Below are 26,271 nucleotides of genomic sequence, written 5' to 3'. Positions count from 1 at the left end.
TACTTCACTTAACACAATATCTTTCAGTACCATTCATTCATTGCTGTAAATGGAAAAATTTATTCTTTTTTATAACCGTAGTATCTCGATAGGGAATATCTGGATCCTATATCATAGAACTTATGCTTTCAAGCACCGTAGTGCTTTCCCTGGATTGTAGTGACCAACAACAAAAAAATTGTAAGGGCTAGAAAATTTTGTTTCCTAATGCAGGGGTGGGTAATTAGGGCACTGGTGGGAGCGTAACAGTTTGTTGGTGGCCCACTTTCTCTCCTACCAGTAACATAGATTCTTCTTCCTGTTCTCCACTACTCTTTTTCCTCTTCTTCCCTGATATCTTTTTTTTTTTTTTTTAGACCAAGGAAAATATAATAACTACAAATACTTGTTTGATCTGGTTCCTGAGTACCAAGTGGATTAACTTGCTGTTCTTAACAGGCTAATTGGATAAACCAAACATTGAGGTTATTACATCTGGGATGAATTTGATTGAAAAGAAGCTTTAGGGAATAAACTCTCTATAATGCTAAAAACTTACATCATTAAGTCTGAAACTATTCCCCCTGGAATGCAGAGAAGAACCATTGTTGCTTTGCGTGTGTATTTTTGTTTCCAGTATTCTTTAAGAAACTTGGTAACAGAAAAGGACAGGCAGATAATACTAATTCAGAGACTCTTCTAACAGTTAAGTGATAAATTATCTTTATATTTGTTTTCTTCCTTCTTTTGGGCTATGTAAAATTAGAGCATATTTGTCTACCTACCCTACATGATAGACAGATGTTCCCTATAATTTAATAACACTAATGTGACTTTGTAACCAACATAATGTGAAAACAATGAGGTAAATGTTACCTTTTATGGAGTTTTAGGAAATGATCAAGTTAAAAGCTCTTACTGAGCATCTACAGTGTATAAAGCATTGTGTTGGAACTGTGGAGAATGATATTCAAAGAACATGTAGTTTTCTGATATTCTCATTCCCAGAAGAAAGCTAAAGTAAGAATACATATTATTATAAGGAATAAGATTAGTACTATAAGAACATTATAGATAAAGCCTTTAGAGAGCAAAAGAGTGAATTTTCTTTCTCACAGGAAATCTCTGAAGGCCAGCTAAAGGATATTTCTCAGAAGTTTGGCTTGAAGTTTCCAGAAGGTTGAAACAGCTAGAAATGGAAGGACACTCCAGAAAGAAAGAAGAGAGCAAAGTGAGTTTGGATATTCTGCATCTATTTATTTTTCATCTTTGGCTGCTACATTATTTACATTACAGAGATTTCACATGATGTATCTACTAATTTTTACATGCTCACATTGCATCATGAATACACCCTGATCATATAAAGGCTTTGATTTACTTCACTTGAGAATTATAGTCTCCATTTTCTAGGTCATGAAGTATTGCAGATTACAAAATAGGTTAAAATCCCCTCTTTCAAGATTCAAGGGGAATGACTGAAATGTACTGATGCCTGAGGACACAGTACTTTTCAAATAAATTAGTGACTAAAGTAGTTTGAATTTTTTGGAACTTGAATGAACAAAAATGGACTTTATGGCTGTAGATCTGAGTGAAGACATTGAATGTCTTTCTGAAACTACTGATTAAATACTTGATGAGGACACATGATTATTAACAAGTTAATGATCATATATGTTTATGATTCTCAAGTTATCTTAAATACACAAATCCAAATGTGAAAAGAGAGATAAGCTTGTCCTGGAAAATAATAGGAAAATATGTTTGACAACATACAAACCCCAAACTATAATACTCAAAGGAGTGACCAATGTTAGGGAATATTGACATGAAATAAACTTTCACATCACCTTATTTCCAATGGTTAGCATATTTTCAAGTGTTAAATATGTTATGGTACAGTTCAGTTCATTTCAGTTTAGTCGCTCAGTCTTGTCCGACTCTTTGCGACCCCATCAATTGCAGCACGCCAGGCCTCCCTGTCCATCACCAACTCCTGCAGTTCACCCAAACTCATGTTATGGTACATCACTCTTTAAAATCAATGAAGGAAAGGAGGAGCTTATTGTAATGCTTAATATATCAAGACTCAATTTACTTATAGTTTAAGATTATGAGAGTTGAAAGAGATTTTTTAATACTTGAAAACCCAAATTGAATAACTTTATTAGACTTATTCTGAAGAGGTCCCCCCCCACACACACACACACATACCAGGAATAAGGGATATTTCATCTCTGTTGAAGAGAAGAAAGTTCACCATGAGAGAGAAAACTATATTGAGAGGAAATCTTGTCCCTATCTAGTCTGTCATAATCTGCACTTTGGCTGTTCACAACTTTCAAGACATGCATTGAAGGTTGGATGGATTGAGGAGAGGCACAATGGAATAAGTAAATCTTCCAGATTATATTTAAATGCATTACATTGCATTTTATATTGATACTTGCATATAGTACCACTTGCCAGCATCTTCATAAGAAAGAACTAAAGAAAAAAGGTGTTCTTGGAAATGACCCCATCATAATATTTCTTTTAAAATGTGAAAATAGAAATCTTCATCCAAAGAAGGGACATTTTAAGTTGAATAATTATTTTCCAGGACAGAAAAGAACTGAATGAAGAAGTCAGTTTTTATTTATTATGACTCTTTTGGAAAATTACATTACCCTCCCTCTTCTGCTTTCCTGCTTTTCCAGCAAGGTGAGCTTTTCAGGTACCTGAGAATACAATCTCTACTGGGAATATAACCATGATCGGGACCTAGACCAACTGCCAGGAGACATCCTCCAATAAAAGAAAACCACCTCAGATTTAACAAGCTTAGGCAAAAGCTTGAATTTTTAAAACATAAGCTAGTAATTAATAAATTCTCTTTCATTTAGAAATTTAACTTCAGGAAGTCATTTTTAAATGTAACTTCAGGACATATGAGTGCTTAAAATGTACTTTTCCAAGGCTAGAGAATGAAAAAAAGAGTAATGGGCATTTTTGAAATATTATCAAATAGCAGAGATCAGTCTGTTCATCATATACATCAAGGACTAAATATAAATGTGCTTGGAGGTTGCAACAGATTATTTAAAGTAATATGTGTTTTCTCTTTTCAAACTAGGGTATCTAGAAGACAGTTTGTGCTACTTTTAAAATAAATATGTATAATAAATGGACAAAGTATGTATATGTATGAACAAGATATTCTTTAAGGTGCTAAGGATGATGTATGACTTTATGTCATAAACCACCAATGGCAGTCAAATATACCCTAAATAATGAGTGATGCACAATACTTGGGATTCTGAATATATTGAATATGGCCAAAAAATGACAAAGGGAACAACCAAATGGAGCCATATATTGCATATATTCATAAAATTAATCATAATCATATCAGGTATAACAAGGGACTTTATTTAAAGAGTCTTATTGAAAAGTTTAACATCCACAAGCTTATATGAAACTCATAATGACCCTATGAAGTGGTCATTACAAATTGAAGAACAAATGATATTATTAAGAAACAAACATATAATATAAATTATTGGAATTAATATACCTGATAAGTAAATTTGGTTTTACTTAAAATATTCCATCATATAATATATTGCACCATATATTGATTTATTTTTTGCAAATAATCCATTTTGCATTCATCCCTCATCTCACTCATGAAATCATGAAGCTGAACAATAATGTGACTGAGTTCATTCTACTTGGGTTATCACAGGATCCTGTTAGGAAGAAAATAATGTTTGTCACTTTCTTGTTTTTATATCTGGGGATATTACTGGGTAACTTCCTGATTATTTTCACCATCAAGACCAGCAGGACACTTGGAAGTCCCATGTACTTCTTCCTTTTCCACTTATCTTTATCTGATACCTTTCTCTCAACTTCCATAGCCCCTAGAGTGATTACCGATGCCCCTAGGGGAAAGAGCACAATCACTTTCAATGAGTGCATGACCCAAGTCTTTGCATCACATCTTTTTGGTTGCCTAGAGATCTTCATCCTTATTCTCATGGCTGTTGACCATTATGTGGCCATCTGTAAGCCTTCAATACATGACCCTCATGAGCCATCAAACCTGTGGTGTGTTGGTAGCTGTGGCCTGTGTGGGGTCTTGTGCTCATTCTTCAGCTCAGATTCTTCTACCCTTGAGTCTGCTTTTCTGCGGTCCCAATGTGATAGATCACTATTTTTGTGACTTGCTGCCTTTGTTGAAACTTGCCTGTACAGACACTTATGCAACCTGCTCTTGGTGTCCAACAGCAGGGCCATCTGTACAGTGAGTTTTGTCATGCTGATATTCTCCTATGCTATCATCTTGCATTCTCTGAGAACCACAGTGCTGAAGGGAAGAAGAAAGCCCTATCCACCTGCATCTCCCACATCATCGTGGTTATCTTGTTCTTTGGTCCTTGCATTTTATATACACACACCCTGCAACTATATTCCACATGGATAAGATGATAGCTGTGTTTTATACAGTTGGAACACCTTTGATCACCCTCTGATTTATACACTAAGGAATAGAGAAGTGAAAAATGCCATGAAAATGTTATGGGGCAAGAAACTGATCACACATGACAAAAGACGAATGGAAGTTTCATATTTTTCTTCAAGTTTATCTTTTACTGTCAGTTCATTCAGTCCTCAGTCATGTCCGACTCCTTGCGACCACATGAATCACAGCACGCCAGGCCTCTCTGTCCATCACCAACTCCCAGGGTTCACCCAAACTCATGTGAATCGAGTTGGTGGTGCCATCCAGCCATCTCATCCTCTGTTGTCCCCTTCTCCTCCTGCTCCCAATCCCTCCCAGCATCAAAGTCTTTTCCAATGAGTCAACTCTTTACATGAGGTGGCCAAAGTATGGGAGTTTCAGCCTCATTGTTCCAATGAACACCCAGGACTGATCTCCTTTCGGAGGGACTGGTTGGATCTCCTTGCAGTCCACAGGACTCTCAAGAGTCTTTTCCAACACCACAGTTCAAAAGCACAAATTCTTCAGCACTCAGCTTTCTTTACATTCCAACTCTACATCCATACATGACCACTGGAAAAATCATAGCCTTGACTAGATGGACCTTTGTTGGCAAAGTAATATCTCTGCTTTTTAATATGCTATCTAGGTTGGTCATAACTTTCCTTCCAAGGAGTAAGCGCCTTTTAATTTCATGGCTGCAATCACCATCTGCAGTGATTTTGGAGCCCCCCAAAATAACAGTGTTTCCACTGTTTCCCCATCTATTTCCCATGAAGTGATGGGACCAAATGCCATGATCTTAGTTTTCTGAATGTTGAGCTTTAAGCCAACTTTTTCACTCTCCACTTTCACTTTCATCAAGAGGCTTTTTAGTTCCTCTTCACTTTCTGCATATCTGAGGTTATTGATATTTCTTCCAGCAATCTTGATTCCAGTTTGTGCTTCTTCCAGCCCAGCGTTTCTCATGATGTATGCTGCATATAAGTTAAATAAGCAGGGTGACAATATACAGCCTTGACGTACTCCTTTTCCTATTTAGAACCAGTCTGTTGTTCCATGTCCAGTTCTAACTGTTGCTTCCTGACCTGCATATGGGTTTCTCAAGAGGCAGGTCAGGTGGTCTGGTATTCTTGTAGTGTTGATATAATCCTATCATACAGAAGTAGTATTCATTTCCTTCAGGAAAGTAAGCACTGTAAATACAAGCAGTGATAACTGTTCAGTCACTTTTATGTAGAAGATGGCACAACACCCATATACATTGCCTTAGGTGTTTTGCACTGCTGTGTCTCTGTGTCTCTTGACTGACTTATATCACAGTGGTTTTAATCTAATGTTTTCTATGCCCTTTTACATTTTGACTTATGGTCTTTTCTGTGTACAGTTGCACTTAAATACTTATATTCACAGTCTGGCAGTTTTTCCCTCTTTCATATTGTTCTGTTTATTAGATATTTTGGTCACATCTGTCTTACTATAGACCTTCAACTGGGTTGTTCTTCCTCACTCAGCAGGAAGTAACAGATTCAAATAATATAGAATCATGATATTGTAATGGACAGTGTACAATCTAGGCAATCTCCCTTCAATTTGTTGGTGTTATACTGTGAATTCATACCATGTGTTTATATTGATCTTTATAACAATGACAGAATATGGAGACAAAATTCCACTTCTGAAGTATTTATTAGAAGACAGGAAGGCCTTGGTTATTGGATTTATACTTTTAATGATATTCTTTTGGTAAAATATATGCTCCTAATTCATTTCCTTCTGAATTTGGGAGTGGTGTAATTTTCCCCATGAATTATATACATTTTAATATTTTGTTCTGTATTGACATCTTGTAACTGTAAAATTGATGACCCAAATTAAGGGTGATATATTTACACATTCTAGAAGGAGAGAGATAAGCAGCTGATGTAAGTGAGTATTAACACATCAGTAGATTAAACAAATAATGAAACAATTGGGAGGATTTTATGCTTTAAAAGAGCAGAATGTGCATTATGGACATGAATTATGAGTTCCAGTTCAGCAAATCACACCACTTAACATTAACCAAAAGGACTTGAAAACTACATCCACATAAAAATATTCACTGGTATTTATAGCAGGTTTAGTTTTGATTGTTAAAGCTTAGAAACAATCAAGATGTCAATCAGTGGGTGAATAGATAAACTGGTCAGTTCAGTTCAATTCAGTTGCTAAGTCGTGTCTGAATCTGTCATCCCAAGGACTGCAGCATGCCAGGCCTCCCTGTCCAGCACTAATTCCCAGAGTTTACTCAAACTCATGTCCATTGAGTCGGTGATGCCATCCAACTGAGAAGGTAACAGGCAGGAAGGCCACCTGTCTCCAAAAGGAGGAATTAGGCTGCAAGTGTCAGACATTTTTGTCTCTCTTAAGCAGCAGGTGGAAACAAACTAGAGATATTTTTTTCCTTCTCTATACAAATTTAAAAGGAGGTTTCTCTTAAAATACTGTGTTGCCATAATGACACCTGGTTTCACTTGAAGTTAACTATTCTCAAACCTTGAGTTAACTAATGCATTTTTCTTATGAAAATGTTTGTCTTAAGCTATGTTAATGTACTAGGCATTTACCCCAGACTCTGTCTTCAAGTCGGTTCCACCTAATGGCTCAGAACCTACTTGAAAAACCAGTACATTATACTCAGACATTGTTCCCCTAATCTATGCAAATGAAACTATTTGTATGGTAATCTGCCCTTCTACAAGATTCAGGTCAATCGTTTTGTGGCCGTGGATGAATCATCTGGTGCCAAGATTATCCCAAAATGCATCTTATGGCTGAGGGGCCCGGTGCCATTCTGAGTTTTAAGACATTCCTTTCTTTCATTGACAGACTGTTAGTGACTATATAAAATCCAGCTGAAGACTAGCAGGGGGGTACTCTTTCTGCCCCCTTCTGATGTCTATGTCAGAACCTTTCTCTATCTCCTTTATATTTTAATAAAACTTCATTACACAAAAGTTCTGAGTGATCAAGCCTCACTCAGACTGGCCCTGGATTGAATTCTTCTCCTCCAGAAGCCAAGAACCCTGGCATCTTTTCTTTCAGCAACAACCTTTTACTACCATCTCATCCTCTGTCGTCCCCTTCTCCTCCCGCCTTCAGTCTTTCCCAGCATCAGGGTCTTTTCAAATGAGTCAGTTCTTCACATCAGGTGGCCAAAGTATTGGAGTTTCAGCTTTAGCACCAGTCCTTCCAATGAATATTCAGGGCTGATCTCCTTTAAGATTGACTGGTTGGATCTCCTTGCAGTCTAAGGGACTCTCAAGAATCTTCTCTAAACCACAGTTCAAAAGCATCAATTCTTTGGCATTCAGCTTTGTTTATAGTCCAGCTCTCACATCCATGCATGACTAGTGGAAAAACCATAGCCTTGATTAGACAGACCTTTGTTGGCAAAGTAATGTCTCTGCTTTTCAATATGCTGTCTAGGTTGGTCATAGCTTTTCTACCAAGGAGTAAGCGTATTTTAATTTCATGATTGCAGGCACCATCTGCAGTGATTTTGAAGCCCACGCCCACAACACACAAAATTAAGTCTGCCACTTTTTCCACTGTTTCTCCATCTATTCACCAAAAAGTGAAGGGACCAGATGCCATGATCTTTGTTTTCTTAATGGTGAGCTTTAAGCCAATTTTTTCACTCTCTTCTTTCGCTTTCATCAAGAGGCTCTAGTTCTTCTTCCCTTTCTGACATAAGGGTGTTGTCATCTGCATATCTGAGGTTATTGATATTTCTCCCGGCAATCTTGATTCCAACTTCTGCTTCTTCCAGCCCAGCATTTCTCATGATGTACTCTGCATATAAGTTAAATAAGCAGGGTGACAATATACAGCCTTGATGTATTCCTTTTACTATTAGGTCCAGTTCTAACTGTTTCTTGACTGTATTCCCATCTTTTTCAGAATTGTCCACAGTTTACTGTGATCCACAATCTAAGGTTTTTGCATAGTCAATAAAGCAGAAATAGATGTTTTTCTGGAACTCTCTTGCTTTTTTGATCTCTGGTTCCTCTGCATATTGTAAAACCAGCTTGTACCTCTAGAAGTTTATGGATCTCGTATTGCTGAAGCCTGTCTTGAAGATTTTGAGCATTACTTTACTAGCGTGTGAGATGAGTGCAATTGTGCAGTAGTTTGAGCATTCTTTGGCGCTGCCTTTCTTTGGATTGGAATGAAACCTGACCTTTTCCAGTCTTGTAGCCATTACTGAGTTTTCCAAATTTGCTGGCACACCAAGTACAGCATTTTAACAGCATCATCTTTCAGGATTTGAAATAGCTCACCTGGAATTCAGTCACCTCCACTAGCTTTGTTCGTAGTTATGCTTCCTTAGGCTCACTTGACATCATATTCCAGGATGTCTGGCTCTAGGTGAGTGTGAGTGATCACGTCATCATGATTATCTGGGTCGTGAAGGTCTTTTTTGTACAGTTCTTCTATGTATTCTTGCCCTCTTCTTAATATATTCTGCTTTTGGTTCCTCATACCATTTCTGTCCTTCATTGAGCCCATCATTGCATGAAATGTTCCCTTGGTATCTCTAATTTTCTTGAAGAGATCTCTTGTTTTTCCCATTCTATTGTTTTCCTCTATTTCTTTGCATTGATCACTGAGGAAGGCTTTCTTATCTCTCCTTGCTATTCTTTGGAACTCTGAATTGAAATGGGCATATCTTTCCTTTTCTCCTTTGCTTTTCACTCCCCTTCTTTTCACAGCTATTTGTAAGGCCTCCTCAGACAGCCGTTTTGCTTTTTTGCATTTTTTATTTCTTGGGGATGGTCTTGCTTCCTGTCTCCTGTACAATTTCACGAACCTCCATTCATAGTTCATCAGGAACTCTGTCTATCAGATCTAGTCCTTAAATCTACTTCTCACTTTTCTGTATAATTGTTAGGGATTTGATTTAAGTCATACCTGTTGGTCTAGTTGTTTTCCCTATTTTCCTCAATTTAAGTCTGAATTTGGCAATAAGGAGTTCATGGTCTGAGCCACATTCAGCTCCTGGTCTTTTTGTTTTGTTTTGTTTTGTTTTCTGACTGTATAGAGCTCCTCCCTCTTTCACTGCAAAGAATATAATCAATCTGATTTCAGTGTTGGCCATCTGGCAATTTCCATTTATAGAGTCTTCTCTTGTGTTGTTGGAAGAGAATGTTTGCTATGACCAGAGCATTCTCTTTGCAAAAGTATATTAGTCTTTGCCCTACTCCAAGGCAAAATTTGCCTGTTACTCCAGATGTTTCTTGACTTCCTACTTTTGCATTCCAGTCCCTTATAATGAAAAGGACATCTTTTTTGGGTGTTAGCTCTAGAAGGTCTTGTAGGTCTTCATATAAATGTTCAACTTCAGCTTCTTCAGTGTTACTGATCGGGGCATAGACTGGGATTACCGTGATATTGAATGGTTTGTCTTGGAAACGAACAGAAATCATTCTGTCATTTTTGAGATTGCACCCAAGTGCTGTATTCTGGACTCTTTTGTTGACTACAATTTCTACTCCATTTCTTCTAAGGGTTTCTTGCCCACAGCAGTAGATATAATGGTCATCTGAATTAAGTTCACCCCTTCCACTCCATTTTAGTTCGCTGATTTCTAAAATGTTAATGTTCACTCTTGCCATCTCCTGTTTGGCCACTTCCAATTTGCCTTGATTCATGGACCTAACATTCCAGGTTCCTACACAATTTTGCTCTTACAGCATCGGAACTTGCTTCCATCAGCAGTCACATCCACAAGTGGGTGTTTTTTGTGCTTTGGCTCCATCTCTTTAGTCTTTCTGGAGTTATTTCTCCATTGATCTCCAATAGTATATTGGGTACATACTGACCTGTGGAGTTCATCTTTCAGTGTCCTATCTTTTTGTCTTTTCATATTGCTCATGGGGTTCTCAAGGCAAGAATACTGAAGTGGTTTGCCATTCCCTTCACTAGTGGACCGCATTTTGTCTGAACTCTCCACCACGACCCATCTGTCTTGGGTGGCCCTACATCGCATGGCTCATATTTTCATTGAGTTAGACAAGGTTGTGGTCCATGTCATTAGATTGATTAGTTTTCTGTGATTGTGGTTTTAAGTCTGTCTGTCCTCTGATGGAGAATAATAAGAGGTTTATGGAACCTTCCTGGTGGGAGAGACAGACTGAGGGGGAAACTGGGTCTTGTTCTGATTGGCAGAGCCATGCTCAGTAAATCATTAATCTGGTATAGCCAGATGCCGGGAGCCAGCGTGAGAAGCTCTGCCTATGGCAAAGGTCATGAGGAAGGAGGCTCGGCATACGCAAATGCGGGATCGAGCCTCAGGAGTCCCCCTGGATATTCTCGAGCATCTACCCCCCAAAACCAGAGTCTGCCTACTTTATTGCTTTGTGCTCTCACCTCTGACTTTACGAGATCTGTCCCCCACCACCACCTCGCTCTCTCTAAAAAGAGTTAACCTACAGCTCCAGTCAATAAAGTTCCTGGGCATAATAGGAGTGTTTAAATCCAAACCCCTCAGATAGCTCTCTAACTGGTCTGACAAGTTTACCCCGACTCCTACAGCTATGCATACACTTGTTTAGTCTCTCAGCCTCGAGAGGCACCGGAAGCTTAAGATATTCAAATAGCTTAGAGCCTCTCAGAGAGTTAGAAACTGTCAGAATAAAACTAGTAAAAGATTTCATTGATGAGCCAATGCTTGCTGCCAAGTTTCCACATCCCCTCTATTGTATCCTTGAATGTGTATTAATTAATATAGTTGGTATGTAGAAAAAATAAGTAGTGGCCTTGGTGTTAGCAACTTTAGACTCTTAAGGTAATAAATTCTTTCCTTTGCTGTAAACCCACTGCACCTCTGCCCTATAGGAATGCAACTTTATGTAACACCTCCAGAGGATGGCACCAAACCTTAAAATAATTACTCTTAGAGAAAATGTCTTATGGTTGACAAACATGTGTCAAGAGTCATAAAATGTTAACAGGCCTTCTGGCCAGAAGATGATGTAAATCGCCTAAACCATTTGTATACATTAAATTTGCAGGAAAGAAACCCTGGTTTTGATAAGGACCAAAGACTGCTGACTTTGTATGATTTTACATCCCTTGTAATCCTCTATGTGCAACTTAGGGTATAAAAGCCCCTGTTGAAAATAAAGCTAAAGGCCTTGCTCACCGAAGCTTGGTCTCCCCGTGTCATTCTTTCTTGTTTCCTTTTCCTCCTTTTCTCTTCTGTTCTTCCTTCATGCCAAGATAATTTGGAGCTCAGGGGTCCTCTGCTACCACTTATTTGTCTGGGCTTCTAAGACTCATTCAAGAAGGTGCCTAAGGTGGGGCACCTTCCGCTATTTGAGAGGGCGCCTGCGGCCTCCGTGGTCAGAGCAAGTTTGGTGTCATGAACTTTATTGATTTCCCACGTAAACCAGTTATTATTGAGCATCTAACAAATATCTCAGCCTTTGCTATCCCTTAATCACCAACGCCATCATCCTGAGGGAATCCCTGGATCCAACCAGGGCTGGACCCTAGCAGCCAGACAATTGAATATTATTCAGCACTGAAAAGAAATAAGCTGCAAAGGCATAAAATAACAAGAAGAAATCTTACATGCATATTTTTAAGTAAAAGAAACCAGTGTTAAAAGGTTATGTACTGTACAATGCCCATTACAAGACATTCTGAAAAAAAAAAAAAAAAAACCTCTGGAGACAGTAAAACGTTCAGTGGTTGCCAAGGATTCAAATGTTGGGAGAGATCAATAGGTGGAGCACAGAGGACATTTAGAACAGTGAAACCATCTGGGTGGTACTATAATGATAAATACATGTCATTGTACATTTTTCACCCATATGATGTACATCACCAAGAGTGAAGTCTAATGTAAACTCTGGACTTTGGGTGATAATGATATGCCAATCTAAGTTCATCAATAGAACAAATACATAACTTTTGGCGGAGGTTAACAATGTGGGAGAGCCGAGAGGAGCTACTCCACGTTCAAGGTCAGGAGGGGCGGCCCCAAGGAGATAACCCCTCGTCCAAGATAAGAGAAACTCAAGTAAGATGGTAGGTGTTGCAAGAGGGCATCAGAGGGCAGACACACTGAAATCATAATCACAGAAAACTAGCCAATCTGATCACATGGACCACAGCCTTGTCTAACTCAATGAAACTAAGCCATGCCGTGTGAGGCCACCCAAGATGAACGGGTCATGGTGGAGAGGTCTGTCAGAATGTGGTCCACTGGAGAAGGGAATGGCAAACCACTTCAGTTTTCTTGCCTTGAGAACCCCATGAACAGTATGAAAAGGCAAAATGATAGGATACTGAAAGAGGAACTCCCCATGTTGGTAGGTGCCCAGTATGTTACTGGAGATCAGTGGAGAAATAACTCCAGGAAGATTAAAAATATGGAGCCAAAGCAAAAACAATACCCAGTTGTGGATGTGCCTGGTGATAGAAGCAAGGTCCGGTGCTATACAGAGCAATATTGTAGAGGAACCTGGAGTGTTAGGTCCATGAATCAAGGCAAAGTGGTCAAACAGGAGATGGCAAGAGTGAATGTCGACATTCTAGGAATCAGCAAACTAAAACAGACTGGAATGGGTGAATTTAACTGAGTCATTCAGTCAGTTCAGTTGCTCAGTCGTGTCCGACTCTTTGCGATCCCATGAATCACAGCACACCAGGCCTCCCTGTCCATCACCAACTCCCAGAGTTCACTCAAACTCATGTCCATCAAGTCAGTGATGCCATCCAACCATCTCATCCTCTGCCATCCTCTTCTACGCCTGCCTTCAATCTTTCCGAGCATCAGGGTCTCTTCCAAAGAGTCAGTTCTTTGCATCAGGTGGCCAAAGAATTGGAGCTTCGGTTTTATCGTAAGTCCTTCCAATGAATATTCAGGACTGATTTTCTGTGAGACTGACTGGTTTGATCTCCTTGCAGTCCAAGGGACTCTCAAAAGTCTTCTCCAACACCACAGTTGAAAAGCATCAATTCTTTGGTGTTCAGTTTTCTTTATAGTCCAATTCTCATATCCATACATGACTACTGGGAAAACCATAGCTTTGACTAGATAGAACTTTGTGACAAAGTAATGTCTCTGCATTTAATATGCTGTCTAGGTTGGTCATAACTTTTCTTCCAAGAAGCAAGCACCTTTGATTTCATGGCTGCAGTCACCATCTGCAGTGATTTTGGAGCCCAAGAAAATAGTCTCTCAGTGTTCCCATTGTTTCCCCATCTACTTGCCATGAAGTGATAGAACTGGATACCATGATCTTTGTTTTCTGACTGCTGAGTTTTAAGCCAGTTTTTTCACTCTTCTCTTTCACCTTCATCAAGAAGTTCTTTAGTTCCTCTTTGCTTTCTGACATAAGGGTGCTGTCATATGCATATGTGAGGTTATTGTTATTTCTCCATGAATCTTGATTCTAGCTTTTGCTCATCCAACCCGGCATTTCATATGATGAACTCTCATATAAGTTAAGTAAACAGGCTAATGATATACAGGCTTGATGTACTCCTTTCCCAATTTGGAACCAATCCATTGTTCCATGTCCATATCTAACCATTGCTTCTTGACCTACATACAGATTCCTCAGGAGGCAGGTTAGGTGGCCTGGTATCCCTGTCTCTTTTAAGAATTTTCCAGTTGTTGTGATCTACACAATAAAAGGCTTTGGCTTAGTCAACAAAGCAGAAGTAGATGTTCTTCTGGTACCCTCTTGCTTTCTTGATGATCCAACAGAGGTTGGCAATTTGATCTCTGGTTTCTCTGCCTTTTCTAAATCCAACTTGAACATCTGGAAGTTCTTGGTTCATGTACTGTTGAAGCCTCACTTGGAGAATTTTGAGCATTACTTTGCTAGCTAGTGTGTAAGATGAGAATCTGATTAAGTGAGGCTTTCAGACCCATGACCCCACCTGGACTGACATCAAACGGTGTTTTTGTTGTTGCTGCTGTTGGATTGCTTTGAGTCCAAGAAGAAGCAGGTAAAGAGAACAGAATGAAAGTCACACTATTTTCAGACCTTGGAATCAAGTGGTCCAGATTCAACTGGGACTACTGAGACAATGGAGAGGAGGCTGACCCATTATAAAAGAATGATCTTAAAGAGAATACAGGCAGCAGGAAATAAACCTGACATTTGGAAAAAGATGAAGAAAATCAGGAGCCAATAGAAAATCCTTCAGCATTCCTAGAGCACCACAGGGAAGGCATCTGAATTTATACTGCCACTAACCCTGAGATACTGGAAGGGAATATAGTGACTATCTGGTATTTAGTAACCAATATATAGAGGAAGAACTATCAGATAAAGAAAAAGGCCCACACTAAAGTCTGCCCACTGACTTTTGCCCTCTAGTGTCAACTTGTCAGCACAGGAATCTACACTAATGCCCACAGAGATTCTCGGCTCTGATAAAGGTACCTGATCTCTGCTCCTTCTGAGGGCGAGCAAACCAGGACCCCACAGTGCACCATGCCAACAAGAGAGATACTAAGAGAGAGAATATTCTCAAAGTGACAGAAATGGCATGTCCTGGTCACTACCCTCAAAAGCTGAGATTCAAATAGATGAAAAATGATGGGCCCAGCAAGGCTTTCCCTAGTCCAATGACTAATACTTCACACTCTCAAGGCAGGAGGTGTGGGCTTGGCCCCTCTTCAGGGGACTAGATGTCACATGCTAAGACCTGAATATATATGTATAACTGAATCACTCTGCTATACAGTAGAAATTAACTCAATATTGTAAATCACCTATACCTCAATAAATCTAAAACAAAAAAGAAAGGATGGAAACTGGATTAATTTGCTTCTGACTGCCCTTCTTTGCATGTGCTTAACCCCATAGGATAAGTTAAAATTAAATGCATTTGAACTCCTATATTGTAGACACATTCCTCTAGCCTGAGTGAATGGATACCCTAAATACCTTGAAATGGAACAGTTCAAGTGTGTCCTCCAGGTAGGAGAATCTGTGAAAGCTCTCACAAAACATAGTAACTAGGTGCTACCCTGACCTGGCCCACTATCTCTTCTGGCCTGGGGGCATCTAAAAATCAGGAAAACCAGTCACTTGCAAGACTAGATCACTCCTAGGTAGAACAACCCCACTTGGTGATCCTAACCACACATTCCGTGCTGAAGTTGCTGTAATCACTTCATGGGGTTCAAGTGAAGGGGGATCCCAAGCCTCAACCTCTGGAGAAATGATCTATGACAATGGCCTCCTTGACTACTCCTGTGAATCTCTCTGACCTGAAGCTTCTCTTCCAAAAAACAACCAAACCCTGACCAAAGACATTCAGACCCGGCCAGTGAAGCTGGACATCAGGGCATATTTGCCCACAGGCAAATCTAGATACTTTTACTCTTTCATGTTTCTGAAAGTTTCCAGTGTCCTTTTCCTCCAAAAGTATAGAAAACTGGGGTTCATCTCATGAAGATGAATGTTTAGAATTGAAGCTTGATAACAACCAAACATACGTAATGGAGGCTGAGGGGAAAGTCTGCTCCTTTGCACAGGGCTATGATGATGCCTAAAATCAGCAGGAAACAATTACAGAGACAAACCATCACCCCTCCGCATCCCTTGAGAGTAAGAAGCCAGACATAGGAGGGGTTTTTCACCAGCAAAGCCCATTAGGAAGTCCCTGGCAATAACATTAGAAGCAGGGTTGGAAAACAAACAAACAAACAAACACTAACCTTTCTCTTTTCCTTCGTTTCTCATCTGGTTTCACTTGCTCACAGGCTGCCATGTGCCTCCTGCTGGTACTTCAGACCAGAGTTCCTCTGCTGAAGGGCTGTGCCAACTCTGAACAAGGATGTAGGCAGAAGGAGCAAACACAGCTCAGAGATTCAAGATGCAAGATGAAGGTGGCCAGTTGAGGACAAGCGGAGCAGCACATCTGGATGTTCCCATGAGAATTCCGCCTCCTCTACACTGGCTGCCTCAGCAGCCCTGCCCACAGCCTGTCTGTCAGGGAGATACTGTGCTTTAGCAGTGGTTCCCAAAATTTTTGGCAACAGTGACCACCTTCATAGAAGAACGTTTTTCCATAAACAATGGGATTGGGGACTAGGGGACAGTTTCCAAATAATTCAAGAACATTGCACTTATTTGCACGTTATTTCTATTATTATCACATCAACTTCATCTCAGATCATTAGGCATTAGATTCAAGAGGCTGGGGACCGCTGCTCTGGAGCCAGCTTATTCCTCTCATTCTTTGCTCATAGAACACAGTTTCCCTTCCTTTGCTTCTGAACTGAGCTCCTTTCATTCTATTGGTTTGAACAACAAGGACAGAGAGACCCCTGTTGGAGTCTGACTCAGTTCAGTTCAGTTCAGTTCAGTCGGTCAGTCGTGTCTGACTCTGCGACCCCATGAATTGCAGCACGCCAAGTCTCCCTGTCCATCACCAACTCCTGGAGTTCACTCAAACTCATGTCCATCGAGTTGATGATGCCATCCAGCCATCTCATCTTCTGTCATCCCCTTCTCCTCCTGCCCCCAATCCCTCCCAGCATCAGAGTCTTTTCCAATAAGTCAACTCTTCACATGAGGTGGCCAAAGTACTGGAGTTTCAGCTTTAGCATCATGCCTTCCAAAGAACACCCAGTGCTGATCTCCTTTAGATTGGACTGGTTGGATCTCCTTGCAGTCCAAGGGACTCTCAAGAGTCTTCTCCAACACCACACTTCAAAAACATCAATTCTTCTGCACTCAGCTTTCTTAACAGTCCAACTCTCACATCCATACATGACCACTGGAAAAACCATTGGCTTGAACAACAAGGACAGGAGACCCCTGTTGGAATCTGACTCAAAGGGTCAGTAAAAATGTGTACAAGCTTAGTAATGTCTAAGCTTGTGACTCCTAGACTAGTCCACCAGGCCCCTCTGTCCACAGGATTTAACAGGCAAGAACGCTGGAGTGGGTTGCCATTTTCTCCTCCAGAGGATCTTCCAGACCCAGGATTAGACCTACATCTCTGTCTCCAACACTGGCAGATGGATTATTTTACTGCTGAGCCATCTGGGAATCCCTCAGTAACAATACTACATGTAAAATTTTAAATACATGAGCAGAATGTAGAAAAAGTGATATTGTATGATTCCTGAAGCTTAGGTTGAAAGACCTTGAAGACTTAGCTTTTGTCAAACAACTACTGCCCTGAAACAGCCATTGTGTGAGAAAGCCCTGTAGGTGCCACTGGAGAATGATAGAGAATTGACTGAAAGGCATGTGGGTGAGGGAGCATCTACTCCATTCAGGCTATCAGAGTGCTGCCAGGAAGCATCAGTGGAAGAACCACCCAGGTGAATCCAAGGAAAACTTCAGAAGTATAACCAAATAAACTGTTTTTATTTTAAACTTTCAAGTTGTGGTGTTATGATTTTTAAACTAGTAATTTGGGGATTAAATTTTGTGGTGGTAAGCCACTGATTTTTGACTTAGCTCTGTTTGCCAACATATAGCAACAGATAGCTTACACACAAACAAGGCAGAAAGTGAAAGAAAAACACTGAAAATATCCTGGAATTCTTCCCCAGAGAGTCCTTGTTGCTGATGAGGGGGTATATACTGTGTGACATGCTGCTAAGCTGCTAAGTCACTCCAGTCATGTACGACTCTGTGCAACCCCATAGATGGCAGCCCACCATGCTCCACCATGCAAGAACACTGGAGTGGGTTGCCATTTCCTTCTCCAATGCATGAAAGTGAAAAGTGAAAGTGAAGTTGTTCAGTCATGTCCAACCCTTAGGGACCCCATGGACTGCAGCCTACCAGGCTCTTCCATCCATGGGAGTTTCCAGGCAAGAGTACTGGAGTGGGTTGCCATTGCCTTGACATGAGTGGATCTTAAATATGCTCAAAAGTTTCCCATCAAACTCCCTTCTGCTACTATGAATGCCTCTGGTGCTCTCAGGACTGTTATCTGCTACAACTACAGGAAGAGTACATGGCCAGGAATTGCAGAGAAAATGGCCCACTGTGCTGTGGACTTTGGCTCATGGGAAAGAAAACTTGATGAATATGTACATCTTTCCCTGTCCAGTTTACAAATTGCTTGGAAAATGAATCCATGGTGTCCATTAAAAGCTTCAGTGAGATAAAGAAATCACCTGCAATGGGCAGCTTATAAGTTTTCCCTAAAAGTATGAACTAGTTGTTTTTTCACATTTTATTATGAATGAAGAAGGAGGTAAGATGAAAGTAGGAAGAAGAAAAAAGGTAAAGAAAGAATGGAGTAGAAGTACAAGAGGAATAAGAAAGAATATCAGTGGTCAAGAGTCAACCATAACAGTTTCCAATCAAAAGGTAAAAGAATGAAAGCCTGCACTGTGATTACTCCAAGTATAGGTTGGAAGTGAATTTGTTCCCAGCAGTTTCTCCAGAAATCACCAGAAACTATAATGAAAAAGAAAAAATGATGCTAATATTATTGAATATACTATTTTCCAATCAAATGGAAGTTTTAAAAGCAAGACAATTAAAATTAAACAGAGAAGTACCTTCATAAATATATATTTTAATAAATATATTTATATGAAATACCAAGTAAACCATATTACATATATGTATACATGCATACATACACATTATTCCACTGAACAAGATAAACCTCCATAAAATAATCTTATATCTATGTTTACTGAAATGCTTTCGAATAGTGTTATTGTTCTAAATGCACAAATTAATTGTTTTTAAATTATTTTTATTGTAGTATAGTTGCTTTACAATGTTGTGTTGGTTTTTAACTTAAATAAGTTAAAAGTTTTTCAACATTTCTTTCTTTGCTTTTTCTTTTTTTTTTTTTTTTAGCAAACTGAAAAAAAATCTGGAAATTAAACCTCACTGTTCTCTGAAGTGGTCCTGATTATAGAGGACACTACTTTTGGAGAAAGGTTTTCCTCAGGGTCATTAATATTTTTTATCATTCTCTTTAAAATGGCCATATAATAAGTAGAGAAAATAGCATTTGTTGCCAACAGTACTGCAAAATGGCAGATTTCAGTTGATGAGAGACAGATCAGGAACAACAAAATTCTACCAAGTTTTGAGTTTCTGGACTCAGGGATTCTCTGAAACCAATTATTCACAAAACAATCTTTAAGGCATTACTCCTAACTTTGTTTTGAATAGCTGCATCCAAATTATCTCAGGAGTGATAGAAAAACAAAGCAAAAACGAAGCTCTGGACAATACTGGTGAGATTTTTCAGTTCTAAAACCAACATTGAAGGTTTATGAAAAAGAGAAAATTTTATCAAATTTCTATATTTTGAATACTTGTAATATAATTGCAAGACAATGTTCTTAGAAATAGGGGGAGAATAAAATTTTTCAGATGATGATAAAATGATGAAATACATGCCAACCAGACTATGAGATGTATACTAATGACATATGAGTAAAAAAAATGCTTGACTTTCAAAAGAAAATGAGGTGTTAGTATGTTTGAAATGTTCAGAATGTGGAGGAAGAAATTCTTTGAGGTAGATCTTAATTCTGGGAGAATTAAGCTTTCCTCCTGGACCTTACAGGATGGACAATGGAGATACAATATCCAGGCTTGATTATAAATGACTGATTTCCTTTAAATGATAACCAAGTCACATTATTCACAGTTGTCAAAAACTGCTATGATTTGAGGTCTCTTAAACTAAAGGACTCTGAGTAGAGAATAAAATGTTTTGTTTAATTCCAGAGGAAAATCAAAAGGAGAGTGAGAGTGTACATGAATTTTTGGACACCCTAGAGATATCAAACTCTCATATTGAGAGATGTGGTGTAGGAGAAAGAAAATCAAAATTATGCAAATCTGGTTTTAAGATAATGATGCTGTACCTCTAGATAAATTGCTAAGCTTCATGGGGCTTCTGCTTTCCTTTTTACAAAGTGAGAAAATTTTAAGGGATGTGTTTGAGTCTGAATTGGTTTGTCATTGTATCTATTACAGTTTTTATCATTATTTCTACTGTAAAAGAGAAGATACACCTGGAATGACTATGCCATCAAGTCTAATATACAGATCAGGAACAACATTGCTACAAAATATACCTTAGAGCACAGAGTTCAGTTGGAATTAACAGATCTTTAAGGGATGTGTCCTCAGGTCTATGAAATTCCTGATGATTACCTAAGACACTGTGTAATCCTATCCTAAACCAGAACTTACGGAATCGTTTATTAATACATCTGTAGCATGGCTTGAAGAACAGCTTGAGAGAGGCTTTAATCAAAAGTATTCCCCATGCCCCTTATTTGTACATATGCTGCAGTGACCTCACTAGAGTGTCTGACATTACACCACTGGAGAGTGATCCATTATAAGTAAATATGAAGGACTAGCAAGATTAAACAATGAGTCATATCTATTTATTTATTGATGCAGTTCCTGGGGAATCATCAAACACTGAGTTTGAAGGTAAGATTTCCCTCCTCTCATTTAAATCAAACACATCTTGATGTGCCTCCAACAGTTTCTTTTAAATTTGATCCCTTTAAGTTTGATATAACAGTCATACAGAGCAACTTTTTGTGTAGGTGGGTTCTTTTACTCTACAATGTGTTTTTGTGAAAATGTATTATGTTGAGTAGCTCTAGTTCGCTCATTATGACTGGAAAATAGTATTTCATTGTGTGACTTTATCACAATGTATCTACCCATCCTACTCTTTTAATGGCATAGATGAACTTATTTGCAAAGCAGAAATAGAGTGACGGATGTAGAGAACAAAGTATGAATACCAACAGGGGATGTAGAGTAGGTTGAATTGGGAGATTGGGCTTGCTATATGAATATTGCTATGAATAAAATTGATAACCAATGATAATCCTCATGTATAGCACAAGGATCTCTAGTCAGTGCTCTGTTGTGGCCTAAATGGGAAGGGAATCCACAAAAGAGGGGAAATGTGTATATGTATGTCTGATTCACTTTGCTGTACAGCAGAAATGAACACAACACTGTAAAGCAACTCTACTCCCTCCATTTCTTTCATTGTTTTCTTTAGTTTCTGCCCCTTTTCAGGTTTTTATGGCTATTCCAAGCTGAAAGAGTTGTTTTTTAATTTCATAGTAGAAATATCTCTTTATGTTATAGATGATAGTGAAATCAAAACTTTCTCATTTTGCAAGTGGGATAACAGAAGCCCCATGAAGCTTAACAATTTATCTAGAAGTACAGACCCAATATCTCAGAATCAGATTTGCATAATTTTGCTTTCCTTTCTACTATATCACATCACTCGTTATTATGAGAGTTTGATATCAAATAGGGGAACAAAAACTCATGTATACAAATATCACAGTTTCTTAAGAAGAAGAACGTGCAACATCATCCAGTCTCAACTATCCAAACACTCATAGAAGTATTCAGACAGGAAAATATGGGTGTGTGTGTGTGTGTGTGTGTGTGTGTGTGTGTGTGTCGAAAGTAAGATGAACATTTTCAGGATACAGATGTTATCATATTCTCAAACTCAAAAGTTGTTTCAAATTTCAGTTGAGTGTCTTAGACAGATTAGAAAGAAGCAATTTGTTAGAAACAGATGAAAGAATCTTTATGAAACATGAGGGAAGTGAGAGGGTTGGTTAGATGTGTGACTTGGAGGATTTACTTTATCTCTTTGGACTTTGTGTCTAAATCTGAATTAATGAAAGGACTATCATCTTGACATAAGATGATTAAAACATGTAGAACATGTGCACTTACATTTCTTTAGGTATACATGCTAAGCAGTGGTAAGTACCCATTTTTGCATTTTTATTGATTCTGGTTATTTTGAGTTAAAAATAAATGTTGCTGGCCTTTGTAAATTTTATTTTATTTTCTTTCAGGTAATGTAATTGTCTCTTGAGAACTTGACTTGCTAAACTCATTCCATGGAAAAAATAAGCAATGTAACTGCACTTGTTTCCTGGGGTCTTTCTCAGAACACAGAGGTCAAAGAAATGTGTTTTATGGTGTTTTCTTTCTTCTACATGGTCATTCTTCTGGGAAACCTCCTCATCATACTGATGGCTTGTGTGAGCGACCTTTTCAAGTCTCCTATGTATTTCTTTCCCAACTACCTGTCTTTTGTGGATATTTCTTACTCTTTGGTCACAGCTCCTAAGATGATTGTGGACCTGTTAGCCAAAAGGAAAATGATCTCTTACGTGGGGTGCATGTTGCAACTCTTTGGGGTACATTTCTTTGGTTGTACTGAGATCTTCATCCTTACTGTAATGGCCTATGATCATTATGTGCCTATTTGTAAACCCCTAAGATCATGGCACCTGGTCCCATCACTTCATGGGAAATAGATGGGGAAACAGTGGAAACACTGTCAGACTTTATTTGGGGGGGCTCCAAAATCACTGCAGATGGTGATTGCAGCCATGAAATTAAAAGATGCTTACTCCTTGAAGGAAAGTTATGACCAACCTAGATAGAATATTCAAAAGCAGAGACATTACTTTGCTAACAAAGGTCCATCTAGTCAAGGCTATGGTTTTTCCTGTGGTCATGTATGGATGTGAGAGTTGGACTGTGAGGAAAGCTGAGTGCCGAAGAATTGATGCTTTGAACTGTGGTGTTGGAGAAGACTCTTGAGAGTCCCTTGGACTGCAAGGAGAGCCAAACAGTCCATTCTGAAGGAGATCAGTCCTGAGTGTTCTTTGGAAGGACTGATACTGAAGCTGAAACTCCAGTACTTTGGCCACCTCATGTAAAGAGTTGACTCATTGGAAAAGACTGTGATGCTGGGAGGGATTGGGAGCAGAAGGAGAAGGGGATGACAGAGGATGAGATGGCTGGATGGCATCACTGACTCGATGGACATGAGTTTGAGTGAACTCTGGGAGTTGGTGATGGACAGGGAGACCTGGCGTGCTGCAATTCATGGGGTCGCAAACAGACACGACTGAGCGACTGAACTGAACTGATGGAGGCAGGTGCAATAAAATGCTGCTGGGGACTAGGATAGGTGGGTTCTTACCCTCCATCATCCAAGTGGCTCTGGTAATTCAACTACCCTTTTGTGGACCCAATGAGATTGATCACTACTTTTGCGATGTTCACCCAGTGCTAACAATCACCTGCACAGACACATGTGTTGTTGGTGTTGTTGTGACAGCCAACAGTGGTACCATTGGTCTGGGGAGCTTTGTTACTTTGCTAATCTCCTATACCATCATCCTGGTGTCCCTGAGAAAGCAGTCAGCAGAAGGCAGGCACAAAGCTCTCTCCACCTGTGGCTCCCACATCACTGTAGTCATCATCTTTTTTGGTCCCTGTACTTTCATGTATGCATCCTGATATTACCTTTTCAGAAGATGAGATGGTGGCTGTGTTTTATACCATTATCACCCCCATGTTAAACCCCCTGATTTATACACTGAGAAATGCAGAGGTAAAAAATGCAATGAAGAAATTGTGGGGCAGGAAGGTTTTCTGGAAGGCTAACAGTAAATAGTAAAAAGTGACAACCCAAGGTGGATGATCTCAGAGTTTCTCATCTGCACAGTGAAGACAATAATAATGATCTCACAGGGTGTCTTGATGGGAACAAATGAGAGAATAACACATTCTACAGAAGCCAGTTATTATTTATCATTATGATTATATCTGTTCTAGTATTTCATAATCATAATTTTCTGAAATATCTAGAACAAAGAAATCCTATCAAACTCAGAAATTCAGCATGGTCAGACTTTCCCCTCTTCATTTTTTTTTTTCTTTTTTCAATTTTCTTTAAAGAATGAGAGTTCACTGTGATTGTATTAATACTTAAGGCTATTTTCTATTGTTTAGATGTATGGTTCTTACATAATGAACATTTGATATGTGTATGTTGTTTGAATGAAAGCATTCAGGAAAAATGACCAAAATCTGAGCTAAGGAATTCTGGTACAAATCCTTCAAAACAGCAAAACTAAACCTTGTAAAGTTTGGATGGCAGGGGTTGTGGGTAGAATGTCAAAGAGATAAAACATAGGCTTAGAAAGCAAAAGACCTGTTATCCTCTGGTTTGGGGAAAAAGCTTTCTTTTTCTAGGACTCATTTTCCTTACTCAAACAATAAGTCCATTGGGAAAAAAATATTACCCCTAATAACCCTATTTTAACTATAGCATCCCATTTATATGCTTCTGATAACTGACTCTTGTAGTCTGTAGTCAGCTATCACTATTAACGTAAAGTGATTAACAGGAAACACTTAAAGAAACTGAACAGTACCAAAGACATCTGTGATGAATACAAGATTGTGTGTTAATCAAGAGGGTAAATGTAATTTACTGAAATGCATGGTGGGAAACCATATTTCCTCCAATGTTTGAACCAAGCAGCTTTACTGAAAACAGTGAGTCATTTATCACTGCTTCCTTGACTGGCACAATCTGATTTCTAGCTGTGGATTCTAGAGAAAGTCATTCTGGACAAATAAACGTACCTTTCTTAGGTAAACTGATACTTGCCCTAGTAATGCATTCCTCTTCTCTTTACCCTACCTAAGTTTTATTTTTCCACAGCAATAAACCCATCACTGATTATCTCTCTACCATTTATTTTCATTTTTCACAATTCTAATTATTTAAATTACTGTCAATATGTAGGCATGAGATTGTGATTTTGGAGTGTATGTGTGTGTGTGGCACACATATTATTGATACATTAAGCACTGTACACTGTCAGTGCCTTACACAATGATATCAGCTATTGGAGCCCTCATAAAATTAAAGACAATAAATATCAAAAGGCAGCAATACATTCAAAGTTATAATTGTTAAAAGTTATAAGACCCCTTGCCTCTGACTACATGAATCCATGTTATTGCCCCAGTTTGGACATAGACTCACTGGACCTCTATGAACCTGAGTGTTTGCTCAGTTTTAAGATCGTAACTAGGTCAGTGCTCTCTAAACTTGTCTGATTATTTTAATCCTCTTGAGATGTTTTTGAAAAGATGACAATATCTATTCTAATAATTTGTGATTCAGTAGACCAGTGTTCAGTTCAGTTCAGTTCAGTCACTCAGTCTCTTTGCGACCCCAAAGACTGCCACACGCTAGGAGTCCCTGCCCATCACCAACTTCCAGATCTTGCTCAAACTTATGTCCATCAAGTTGGTGATGCCAGCCAACCATCTCCACCAATGTTAGAGGGTATATAAAAAAAATCTGTATTTTCAGCAAGCCATTCTGGTAGTTTTTATACAGGTAGTGGCACATCAAAACTTTGGAAACACTGGGACTAGATGATACTTGATCTTAAAGCACAAAAGCGTCTTTGAATCAATCAATTTCAAAGGGTATATATTGGGTATATACATTGGGTATATATTCCTATCTGTTCTACTATTTAAAAGGAAACTAAACTTGAACTGAATTTAGAAAATTGTGGAATAAATTAATTGCCGGGAGCCGGCATATTGCATATTGAGTGCATAGTGCATATTGCATATTGAGTGCAGCACTTTCCACAGCATCATCTTTCAGGATATGGAATAGCTCAACTGGAATTCTATCACTGCTGGGAGCCAGTGAGGAACTTCGCCCATGACAAAGGTCATGAGGAAGGAGGCTCGGCACACGCAAAGGCGGGATCGAGCTTCAGGAGTCCCCCTGGAAATTCTCGAGCATCTAGCCCCCAAACCAGAGTCTGCCTACTTTCTGCTTTGTGCTTTCACCTACACCTCTGACTTTACGGGGGTCTGTCCCCCACTACCTCTCTGAAAAAAGTTAGCTTACAGCTCCAGTTAATAATTCCTGGGTGTGACAGT

The 26,271-nt window shown here is 39.0% G+C and overlaps 1 pseudogene; it reads left to right on the top strand.

Moving 5' to 3' along the window:
- The first annotated feature begins 3,658 nt into the window (after positions 1–3,658).
- On the top strand, positions 3,659–6,018 carry LOC104983652 (annotated as a pseudogene).
- The last annotated feature ends 20,253 nt before the right edge of the window (positions 6,019–26,271 follow it).

This window comes from Bison bison, unplaced genomic scaffold (genome assembly GCF_000754665.1).
Source record: "Bison bison bison isolate TAMUID 2011002044 unplaced genomic scaffold, Bison_UMD1.0 scf7180017863057, whole genome shotgun sequence".
Classification (NCBI taxonomy): Eukaryota; Metazoa; Chordata; class Mammalia; order Artiodactyla; family Bovidae; genus Bison; species Bison bison.
The sequence above is the reverse complement of the archived record's forward strand: the minus strand, read 5'-3'. Positions and strand labels throughout refer to the sequence as shown.